Raw genomic sequence first — 12755 nt, 5'->3', positions numbered from 1 at the left:
CACACGCCTACCAGCTCGCGTTTGAGCTCGCCTCGCAAGGTAGGTGGCTCGCGTATGCCTTCGCGTCGCCAGGTAGGTTTTCTTCTTTTATTTCCTTTTTGTTTTGTTTCTTTTAACTCCTCCCCTTAAAACCTAACATAAATGCCTCAAAACACACTGCCTCAAAACACACCGAACACCCACGCTTCAAACACCCATGCCTCAAAACACACTCCCCCTCCCCCTCCCACACAAACCCATTGAAGACAAGTATTCATCCACTCCTTCCCTCACTTGAAACATCAATTCAAGAGAAATTCCTCCTCCTAAGCATCTAAGGTATGGTCTCTAACTCTTTTCTTTGCCAAATTTTGAATTGTGTAAAGTCATGAAATCGGATAAAAATTTTGGGTTTGTTCTTCATAGTAACAATGTGTTTGTGTGTCCTAAACCCATAAACCCCATAGGAGTGGTATTTTTGTTGTGTGCAAAAAGTGGTAGCACAGAATTCCCAAGCCGATTTGGGAGGGTCAGGTAATCTCTCATTCCTACTAGTACTTCCATGGCACCAGTGCATGCTAAGTGTTTGTCAAAATGCCTCAAAGGTATTCTTTGTCCCCATTGGAGCCTGAGTCTCCAGGATTATAATACTAGTACCATGTTGCCGTGCACCACTTGGAATTTTAAATTTGGGGTGGCTCAACGGTAGCCCTATGCTTCGAAATTGTAGAAGACGTCATTGTGTCATTTCTTGATTCTCATGCTAAAATAACAAGGTGAAGTCTGAGTAGCCTCGAAAATTGTTGAACATCATATGATGAACTCTTAAGTGTGGGGTCGCAAGACCATGTTTTGAAATGTTGAAATGTGTCTAAAACTGACTAATGTTCACTTGTTTAGGTACGAACATGCCTCCAAAGAAGGATACCGGTAAAGGCAAGGGCAAAGCCACTGCTCCGTCCAAGGCTAAAGCTCCCTCCGTACCTCCACCGAAAAAGAGAAAGGGGGGGGGGAAGCCACTTCAAGTCAGGTTGAAGGACTGCAAGCAGTTGCATCTATAGCAGCCACTCGCCCACAACCGCAGGGACAACGAGAATTTGGAATCAAGAGCATACCCCTACATGTCAAGGATTGGTACAAGCATTGTCGGCCGAGACATATACATCAAAATCAAATGTTCATGAGCGTCGCCTATAAACCAAATATCAAGCAATCTAGAAAGGTATTCATGATCTGGGGTTGAGTTATGTGTTTAGAAACACCGGAGATATCAATGTCAATCTTGTTCGGGAATTTTATGCCGGTTTTGATCCAAATGATCCTGAGCAGCTGGTACCTATCCGGGGAAGGTTGATCGATTTTTCAGCATCGGCTATATGCAATTTTTTAGGTGCACCGGATATTCCCCAGGAACCCTTGGACAACTTCATCATCCGTCCCACATATCGAGAACTGAGACACACTCTTTGTGGTGTCAATTCTGTGGCAGCCTGGGTTCGGGACAAGAAAACCAATCGCCATAGGAAATTACCTAAGAAGAAAATGAAGGCAGAAGCTCAAGTGTGGTTGAAATTGATTGACTAATACACGGCTCCTACCATGTAACCATGACACTCTTAGTAGCTGTGAAAGGACTTGCGTATTATATTTCCTAATGACTGGCCAGAGGGTGAATGTGGGCCACTTGATCAGCTACTAGATGACCCAAGTGAGAACTAGAAAGAGAATTGATCGAATGCCCTTTGCGAACATGTTGACTCAGTACTTGAGACAATAAGAGGTGGAGGAGGAACAAGCTGTCGATATAGTCATTCCTCCTTCCCTACGACTAATGGACATCACAAGCGTCCGGGTTAAGGAGGATAATGCTATGTCTTCATTGACAAGTGCCGAGCGTAATGCTAGCGATGACATCTTTATGGCCCATTTATATGGGATGATGGACTTGCAGCTTCGGATTGGGGGACGGCCGGCCACTACTGAAGAGAGGGACATCTTGGAGGAGCGGTTCCCGCTCAATGCTCATGCTCAACAGATGGTTGGGCTTGGCGATGGCTACAGACTCCCAGCGGATGAGGATGTCAACACACTAGAGCAGTCCGAGGCCGAGCTGGAGCAGTCTGAGGATGATGATGATGATAATGAGGAGGAGGAGGAGGAAGCAAAAGATGAGGAGTGGACAGCTGCAGATGGAGCCTCCGAGGATGAAGGCGATGACGAGGCCTGATCAGGGAGTTTTAATACCACCTTACTTTTTTTTGTTTTTTTTGTTTTGTTTTGTTGGCAGTTTGTGTATGCACTGAGGACATTGCATGAATTAAGAGTGGGGTGGTAACTTGTAGATATTAGATACACTAATTACTTCTTTTTTTTTTTTTTCCGTCTTATCTATTGAAAAAAAAGTAGAAAAAAAATTGGACTCTTCCCGATGATGGATCTCCTAGACAGTTTTCTTGAGGGATTTAAGTCTAAAAAAAAATATTTTTATTGTAGGTAGTGTAGTAATTCTCCCTTGGTTTTTCTTTGTGCCGTGATTCTTTTCCAAGGGTTTTGTTTGACCCAAGTGTAGTTAGTTTTATTTTTTTAGGAGTAGGAACCATTATGCTATGAATTGGTTAAAGCAATATCTCTTGACTTTGTTATGCCTTGAGAATAGTGAGTACTCTGATTGTGACGCTTAGGCTCAGTTTTTGACTCTAGTATAAGTACCTTAAATCGTATAATCTTAAATTTGCTTAACTGCTTTGACTAGAGTATCTTGATAAAACCAATCCTGAGTGAGTTATGTGCCATGTGTGTGTTAGGTTTGTGTGTATTCTGTGCATTACAGTTTATGTCTAGAACTTGCTCAGTGTGTTTGCAAAGCGAAATAGTAGTCTTGTTCAGTTTGGGAAATGATATAGGCGTTTCTTTGTTGAGCCATATATATATAGTTTACCCACCTAAATGTTATGTAACATAGTTAACCCTGTTGAGCCTGTAATCCTGTTTCTTTGGCAACCACATTACAAGCCTTACCCCGTTGTTTGAATTAACCATCTATTTGAACTTTGTCGCCTTTCATGAGCACTTGAATTGTTATGAATTATGTAGAAGTTAAAGTGTGGGGTGGTGGTTCGGCTTTTGAGTGGAGCAATGAACTAAAGAGAAAGGTGCACTGTTTTAAAAATAAAAAAATAAAAGCCACTTGAATTGAAAAAAAAAAATAGTTGTATTGTTTTGAAGAATACTCCTTGATGGTGGTGACTTTTGATGTAATTGTGCTTAAAGAAGTATGGGGTAATATACATTGATGTGAAGGTGGAGTTGTGGTTTGACATAAGTATGGGCTTGAATGTTAAAGTATATGTATTAAAATGCTTAGGGAGGTGTAGTCACTCTTATATCCAAATGTATCCTACTCGACCCATAACCTACATTACAACCAATTAAAGTCCTACTTGATCCTAGACTGAATGAGCTTGATTAGTAGAGTAGTACACTACGAGCAAGCCTATGGTGCATCTTTTGTGGCATATGAATGTTATTTCTGTGAGTGAGTGAATTCTTTCTATCTTGAGTTCCTACTTGTTCTTAAATTTTATTGTGTGTGGAACTAATCTCTTTTGTTCTATGAGGGCACTTGATTCATGAAGGAAAGATAATGTCATTGATCTTTATGTTAGAGTAAGTGAGTGAGTTGTGAATAATGCATGGTATTGGTGAGTCAAATGTTGAGGTAAAGATGTTACACTCTTGTGCTTAGTCTATTTTAAAGATTCTTGGTGTGATGAGGTAGGAGAATTGTTTTAAAAAAAAGGCCGTGTCTATATAAAGTGTAGTTTGATTGCTCGAGGACGAACAATGTTTAAGTGTGGGATAGTGATGTGTGGCTATAATTATATATTTTTAGTGCATTACGTACTTTACATTTAGGTTCTTTAATGCTAAGCTACACTATATTTGTATTTATTTGAGTTATTTTATGTGTAGGTACAATGGAGATGAAATTGCGAGCAAAATGAATATTTTGGACGAAAAAGTGCAAACGAAGTAGTGAGCAGGCGTAGCACGCCAAATTACTGGCGATAGAGTAGGCGAGGTGAGATGTCTTGCTCGCATTGGAGTACGTGCCGCTTGGGTTAAGGCAAGATCAAGCTTGCGGCAGAGCTGGCTGCGCACAGGCTGAGGCGAGGTGGAGCACGTTGTAGAGCTCGCGGCGCATGGGCTATAACGAGGGTGTTCCGGATTTTAAAATCCTATTTCGTCTCCTTGTTGGGTTTGGACTTGGGTTGTTTTATTTAGGTCTTTTCCTACACATATAAATAGTCATTAAACACCATTTTTGAAGGAGTTTTGTGACCAGAGGCAAGAATAGCATATGGAACAACTTTTGTGGGAAAGAATCATCGAGTTCTACATTCTTTCATCTTTTATTTGTAATTTGTTTATGCAAAATACTTGGGAAATTGTTACTATGAATATGAGTAGCTAAACGTCTAATCTAGGATTTTGATGGAACCTATTGGAGGATGATTTTCCTATTACGTTTAATATAGATTTGCTTTAGCTTTTTCTCTACTTGTTCAACTACGTTTACATTGTGGTTGATTGAAGAGCTCTCAATTGATTGTGCCTATTTAGTATGTATTTATTGGAAGAGAATACATATTTAGGTAGTTGTTGAACAACATAACTCCTAACGTATGTGAGGGATCAATACGGAGGGTTTAAAGGTGGGATTAGGAATAACGAAACCTTGGTGTGATCCTAGTGAGCAGTAAACTAGTGCCAGCTAGCGTAGTTCGGAAGAATATGTCTAGTAAATTGTGGTAGTTACTCGGAAGAGAACTACGACACTCAAAGTACTCACGATCGGTAGAGAATACTTAGGGAAATTTATAGGAAACGTAGCGGGGAGGATTCCGACAATAGGGGAAATCATAACCTTAGACTGTTCCAAATCTTGTCTACAGCCTGTCCTTCGTTAGTTATCAATTACTGCATTTTCATTACTTGGTTTTAGTTAGTAAACATCCAATTCGTTATTTAATATTTCTGAAGGTTGATTACTTGAATTCGTGCGAGTCTACTAGCTGTAGTTAGTAGGTTAATTCCCTGTGGGATTCGACTCCAGACTTGTTAACCAGATTATATTTACAACGTCCACTATACCTCTTAGGAGGCATATTTAGGCGTGATCAGTAGGTACAATGGAGGATATCGATGGAGAAGGAGCAGGAGTTGGTGCAGGTTCACTTGATGGTTTGACACGTTTCTTTGATTTGGGATTCATGTTGTTGGATTTGGCTTCAGTCTTGGATGATGATTTGGCTTTAGAAGGGGTTTGGCTGGATTTAGGCAAGGTGATCAGAGAAGAAAATAGATGAAGGGAGAAGAGAGAATTATCTCTTGATTCTTGCTTAGGGTTTGAGAGAAACAGTGAGCTCTGAGAAGCTGATCTTAAGGGGATTTTAAAGACGTTACTCCTGATTTGACTGGAAGAGAAAGGGTGACCTAATTTAAGTTCTAATGGAACTCTTATAACGGTTACTTTGACTGTGATCATTTTAGTAGTAATTAAACTCTAATTGCTCTAGGATTCCCCCATACTCTTCGACTAGATGACAACTAGAAGTGATGCTAACATGATTAGAAGTTTGAGCATAGCAATAATTTAGAATATTAAGTCCCAGTGAATTAAGACAAGATGGAACATACCTGAGTCAAAGAACCAACTCCTTAGTAACTTCTTACTTGTTTCTGTAATAAAGCTTCAGCACTATACATTAGTATCATACGACATAGTTATCAGATTTTTCTAAGCAGGTCTGTGTGTTTAATACAAGCACGAGACTGAATGAAACACATTGTACTTGACTATCTACATCTAATTATACATTTTCTAGCCAATCATTGGGGTTCAACTAGTTGGAAGTATTGATTAGATCTAGTTCCGATCTGTTCCTTTGAAAATGATCCCTACTCAGAGCTTTAGTAAAAATATCTGCAATTTAATCTTTCTTTTACAGAGGTTAATTGAGATATTTCCTTTTTCAACATTGTCTTTGAGAAAGTGGTATCTAATGTCAATGTGCTTGGTTCTCTTATGCTGACATGGATTTTTAGCAATGTTTATAGCACTAGTGTTGTCACAGAAAATGGGAACACAAATAATAAAAATACCATAGTTCCTTAGTTGTTGTCTTATCCAAAACAACTAGGCACAACAAGATGCTGTTGCCACATATTCAGTCTCAGCTATGGATAAAGCCATTGAGTTCTGTTTCTTTGTTCCCTAAGTTACCAGACAAGAACCTAGAAAATGTGCTGTTCCTGAAGTACTTTTCCTGTCAACATGAAAACCTGCATAGTTAGCATCAGCATAACCAACTAGAACAAAGCTATACCCTCTGGGATACTATAGGCATATGTCAGGAGTTCCTTTGAGATATCTTAGTATCCTCTTGACAGCCTTCACGTGAGACTCCTTAGGAATTTTCCTAAAATCTTGCACACAGTCCCACACTGAATACAATATCAGGCCTGCTTACTGTGAGATACAACATTGACCCAATCATTCCTCTATATAGTTTTTGTTCAACACTTTTCCCTTCTTCATCAAGGTCCAGCTTTGTTGCAATGGAAATGAGAGTGTCAATGGACTTATAAGAGTCCATCTTGAATTTCTTCAGTAGTTCCTTGATGTATTTCTGCTGATGTATCATTTTTCCAGTAGGTTTTTGCTTGATTTGCAACCCCCGGAAGAAGTTCAGTTCATCTATCATGCTTATTTCAAACTCATTCCCCATCATCTCAACAAATTCCTTGCACATTGCTTAATTAGTTTCCCCACAGATAATATCATCCACATATACTTGCACAATTAGAACATTCTTACCTTTGCTCCTCAGAAACAGAGTGTTGTCCACCTTTCCTCTTCCAAAGTTGTTGGTTAAGAGGAATTTTGAGAGTCTTTCATATCAAGCTCTTGGAGCCTGTTTCAGTCCATACATGGCTTTGTCTAACTTGAACACATAGTCAGGGAATTCTTCACTTTCAAACCCAGGAGGTTGTTTAACAAACACTTCCTCTTTTAGATAACCATTCAAGAATGCACTCTTTACATTCATCTGATGCAAGGTGAACTTCATGTGCGCAACAAAGGCTATTAGCATTCTTATAGCTTCCATTCTAGCTACTGGTGCAAACGTTTTATCATAGTCAATGCGCTCCTCTTGATTGTATCCTTGAACCACCAGTCTGGCCTTGTTTCTTGTGATATTTCCTTATTCATCCAGGTTGTTTCTGAACACCCATCTGGTACCTATGACAGTTCTGTTCTTGGTTCTTTGTACCAAGTGTCAGGCCTTGCTTCTTTCAAACTGATTTAGCTCCTCTTGCATGGCTATAATCTAATCTGGATCCTTTAGAGCTTCCTTGATGGTTTTAGGTTCAAGATGTGAGAGAAATGCTGTGAGTGCACATAGATTTCTTAGAGATAATTTGGATCAGAGATGATGTTCTTAAGAGGATGTGAACTTTGATGTTTCCATGGCCTGATCTGCATACCCATAGATGATTCACCCAAGGAATGACCCAAATGAACAGGTTCAGTAGGTATAGCTTCATCAGTCTGGTTAGCAGTCAGAGTAGTTATCTCTTCTTATTTTTCCTCATGATCACTGTCAAATTCCTTGTGGTCTCCAAATCCATCTTCAGATTGAGGTTCATATTCCTTAGGAGCTCCATCACCAGTGAGTCCTATGTCATATTCTTCATCCTGTAGACCAACCTTGCCAATACTTGTTATCTGGCCCTTTTTCCCATTTTCAAATGATACACTCCCTCCTTGGAAGGCTGTCAGTAAGAGAAAGTTTTTCTTTTCTTCTGTCATATGTCTTGAGCATCCATTGTCTAGATACCAGTCTTGATTTTTCCCTCTCACTTTAGCCTGCACCAAAAATCACAAGTTAGTCTTGGGAACCCAGACAAGCTTAGGTCTTTTTTTATTTGAAAAATAATGAATAGATCTCTTTTTGCCTAGAAGGGAGGAGGATTAGTAGCAATTTTATTATTTACCTTAATCCACTTAGTATGGATGAAAGGCTTTTCTTTTGGTTCCTCTTCCTTCTTCAAGACCAAAGGTGTTTCTAAACTGAGCATGAATTAAGACAGGACAAGTATCTCTAAAGTGTCCTACCTTTCCACAATGAGTGCACAATTAATTATCAGAAATTCCTATATACTTTGGATCAAACTTGGGAATAAGTTTTCTGTAGCCAATTCCTGATTTGTTAGAGCTGTAGTTTTCATTCAGCCAATTCAAGGCATCTGAAGATCTATGCCATTTGCTTAGTCTAGATAGTTCATAATTAGCCTTTTCTAGATTTTTTTGCAGGACTTTATTCCTACATTCAACGTCACAAAGATTATCTTTAGCCCTTTTTAATTCCTTTTCAATCTTATCCTGCAGATCACTCATTTTCCCCTCACTATGTATATCAGGAGACTTATCATATTTAGAAGTGATCTCAAGAACTTGGTTCTTAAGGTCTTTGACCTGTCCTTCTAGATTAGCTTTGTCAGATTCAAGCTCTTTGAGATCAAGTTTGACATATGAAAGATTTCTTATTAACTGATCATTCCAGCATTCATTTTATCCATTCACTCATCATGGTCACAATTATGGCCATCACTTATTTTTTAGACATAACATGAATGTTTTCCTTTAAGTTAGAGATACTTACCTGTTTTGTTTCATCTTCAGTTTCTGAATCACTCGTGGCCATCATTCCAATCACTTCTTCTTCTATTTGACTTTCCTTAATCGCCATCAGTGCCACTTCGATGTTTTCATCTCCAAAGTCAGCTTCCAAGGTCCTTCATATAGCATGGGTAGAGATGCAAGAGGACACTTTGTACTCATCAGGACCAAGTCCACATATAAGGATTTTCTTAACCATTGCATTCTTCTCCATCATTCTGAAATCTGCTGCCACAAATTCAGAGGGGTCCTTAGGAACTATTTCATTTTGTGCATTTTGTTTAGTAGGAGTTAATGGACCTTGGTTCACTATGGTCCATAGTTCATACTTCAGCTGTTAGGAAGTCTTTCATTCTTGCTTTCCACCAATTGTAATATTTCTATTGAATAGGGGTGGTCTGATAGTTGATTGTCCTTCATTAATTCCGGATGGAGCACTAATCTTGCTTCCAAGATCTCTCTAGGTGTTAGCTGTGTGTGTGAGAGAACCTGCTCTGATACCAATTGTTAGTTTGAGTGCCATATGAATTACTAAAGAACTTGGTTCTTTACCGTTTTCCTTAAGCGTGAAGTAAAACAAGCAGTAAAGTAAACACAATAATTTTTATGTGGAAAATCACCTGGCTCAAAAGGTGCAAAAACTACAACCTACTACGTAGGATTTTCAACTTCATATCCACTAGAACAATGAGCCAAAATGTATCAATTACAAGACTGTAATTAAATACTCTCTAGTATTCCTACTACGATTATTTGATTTACAAGTTACTCTAACTTGTAAATCAAACACTCACTCCAACTCATTAATTGTTAGTGACACTTTGATTACAACTTAATTTCCTAAAACACATTCACTAGAGTGACTCAAGAAGAACACAACCCTGGTACTCGGCTAGAGTGTACAAAATGTAGTTCTTCAGTTGATGTGTAAAAAGATAATTTCAGAAACCCAAAATAGATAGTATTTAAACGCCATGGACTTCAAGATCTTCTAGGAGTCCTATGCATAGTTAGCTTCTCATTTGATAGGACTTCTACTGTTCCAAGGACTCCACAAGTTTTGGGACTCTTGTCTCTTACTGATTTATCCATATCTTCTTGTGCAACAACCCTTATCATATGTAGCAGCCTTCTTCCACTAAACTCGGGCATGGGTAACTTTGAAATAAAGTTACTGTCTTGCACTTACGTTCAATCATCAACCTGAGGAGTTGGTCATTTATTCTGAGGAGCTGGTTCTTAGAATAGTTAAGCAACTACATTGAGGACCTGGTTCTTCGAACATTGTATCTAAACAAACTTTGTTAATTATCAAAATCTCAATACTCAACAAGAATGTTGTTATAGAGAAGTCTGACCGTATATGTATACATCGTTGAATCTCCTTTAAAAAGGAAAACTCTTAGTTGTAGTGACAAAGGTGCTTCAGAAATGGCTTTAAGTCACATGTTTGATTTCTAAGTCACTACTAAAAATCTGCTAAAAACCGACCAAATATTTCCGACCAACGTTGGTCGGTCAAAAAAAGCGACCAAAAACTGTCCAGCTTGGACGGAAACTGGAATTATTTTTTTACATTTTTTTAAAACTAAATACCGACCAACGTTAATCGGTAAATTGGTCAACGAATTGACCCAGCTGGTCAGACAAGAAATTTTTGGATTACCGACCAACGTTGGTCGGTAATCTGGACCCAATATTTTAAATTTTAATAATAATTTTATTATTTAAAATGTTTTATAATATTTAAGAATTTATATTTAAAATTACCGACCAACGTTGGTCGGTTAATGCAGGGGAAGCATTTACCGACCAACTTTGGTCGGTAATTGTTATTTTCTGCAAAATAACCGACCAAAGTTGGTCGGTTATTACGTCAACATTGGTCAAACTTTCGAATTACTTTTATATTTACTATCTAAATAATATAAATATAATTCGTTAACACTTTTGTAATACAAATAATGAATACACTAACATATACTATATATAACATGCTATTTGTAAATTGATTCATCGACTTATAACTTACTTAGATGCATCGATGAATATTAAAAACAAAACGTTTGAGCATAATCTAGTTTCAATTAATAGTTTGATAATAGTAGTTTATAATCAAAAACCTAAAAATGTATGGAAGTGACATTTGGAACAATTACACAACTCTAGTCTAGATAGATACTCGACTCCATTCCTAGTTCCCTGTGGAAATCGATCGGGGTCGGGTTCTTTTAGGGATAGACTTGTGAAGATCCTAATTAGTATATATAATTTATCATCAAATATATCTATTTGTAAATTGATTCATCGACTTATAACTTACTTAGATGCATCGATGAATATTAAAAACAAAACGTTTGACCTATATCGACTAATAGTAAAAACAAAACATCTAGAACAAGCTATATATATAGTTAAAGTATTACAATAAAGTGTGTGTGTGTGTGTGTGTGTGTGTGTGTGTGTATAGAGGTATAGCCGTATATATATAAGAACACGAAGCACTAGGACCACGAGGTTGGGTTCTTTTAGGAATAGACTTGTGAAGATCCTAATTAGTATATATAATTTATCATCAAATATATCTATTTGTAAATTGATTCATCGACTTATAACTTACTTAGATGCATCGATGAATATTAAAAATAAAACGTTTGACCTATATTGACTAATAGTAAAAACAAAACGTCTCGACCTATATCGATTAATCTATGTCATGCATTATTAGTGATGAATGAATGAAAAATAGAAGAATTAATACTAAACATCTTTGACATATATATATATATATATATGTATATATATATATATATATATATATATATATATATATATATATATGGATCACAAATTAAATAAACGAAAGAAGTTATTAGTATTAAGTAAACGAGTTAAATTAATAGGTCAAACATGGTCAAACTTTAACAAGCTATATATATACACACACTAACATATACTATAACAAGCTATATATATAGTTAAAGTATTACAGTGAAGTGTGTTTGTGTGTGTGTGTGTGTGTATATATATATATATATGTATATATATATATATATATATATATAGGTATAGCCGTATATATATAAGAACACGAAGCGCTAGGACCACATGGTCGGGTTCTTTTAGGGATAGACTTGGGAAGATACTAATTAGTATATATACTTTTTCATCAAATATATCTATTTGTAAATTGATTCATCGACTTATAACTTACTTAGATGTATCGATGAATATTAATCGATGATTCATCAAAACGTCTCGACCTATATATCGATTAATCTATGTCATGCATTATTAGTGATGAACGAATGAAAAAAGAAGTTATTAGCATCAATTACAATATAGTGTATGTGTGTGTGTGAGAAATTACTCACATACTTAATTATAACTTAGAAAATTTACTTAGATAGATGCTATTATAATTTATTAAAATTAAATAGTTAATATAATTATAAAGATTATGCTTATAGTTTATAATTATTTATAATAATTGTATAGTTAAATAAAATAAATGCTTGTAGTTTATAATATTTTTTTTATAGTTTATAATATTTTAAGAAAAAAAACACAAAAAAAAGAATTTAATTTTTTTTTAAAAAAAACCGACCAAAGTTGGTCAGTTTTTGGTCAAACGGTCAACACTTAATGTACCGACCAAAATTACCGACCAACTTTGGTCGATAATTCTGAAATCAGAATTGAAAAACGGGGGAACCCCCATTTCTCTCTTATCTTCCCCTCTCCTTCTCTATTTTCCTCACTCAAAACCTTCCCCTCTCCTTCTCTATTTCCCTCACATAAATCCCATTCCCCACCCCGCGTCGCCACCGCCCAGCCCTCGCTGTCGCCGCGCCGTCGCCACTGCCACTGCCGCCCCTCTCCTTCTCTATCTCCTAAAAATTCTAGGTTTGAATTACAACCCATTTATTTATTATTTCTAGGTTTTGTTAATTAGTTATGAATTAGTTTTAATTGATTAGTGTTTCAATTATTTGAACATTGTATTTTATTGAGGATTAGGGTATAGGTC

Source organism: Nicotiana tabacum, chromosome 14 (assembly GCF_000715075.1).
Source record: "Nicotiana tabacum cultivar K326 chromosome 14, ASM71507v2, whole genome shotgun sequence".
NCBI classification, from domain to species: domain Eukaryota; kingdom Viridiplantae; phylum Streptophyta; class Magnoliopsida; order Solanales; family Solanaceae; genus Nicotiana; species Nicotiana tabacum.
Note: the sequence above shows the minus strand (reverse complement) of the source record.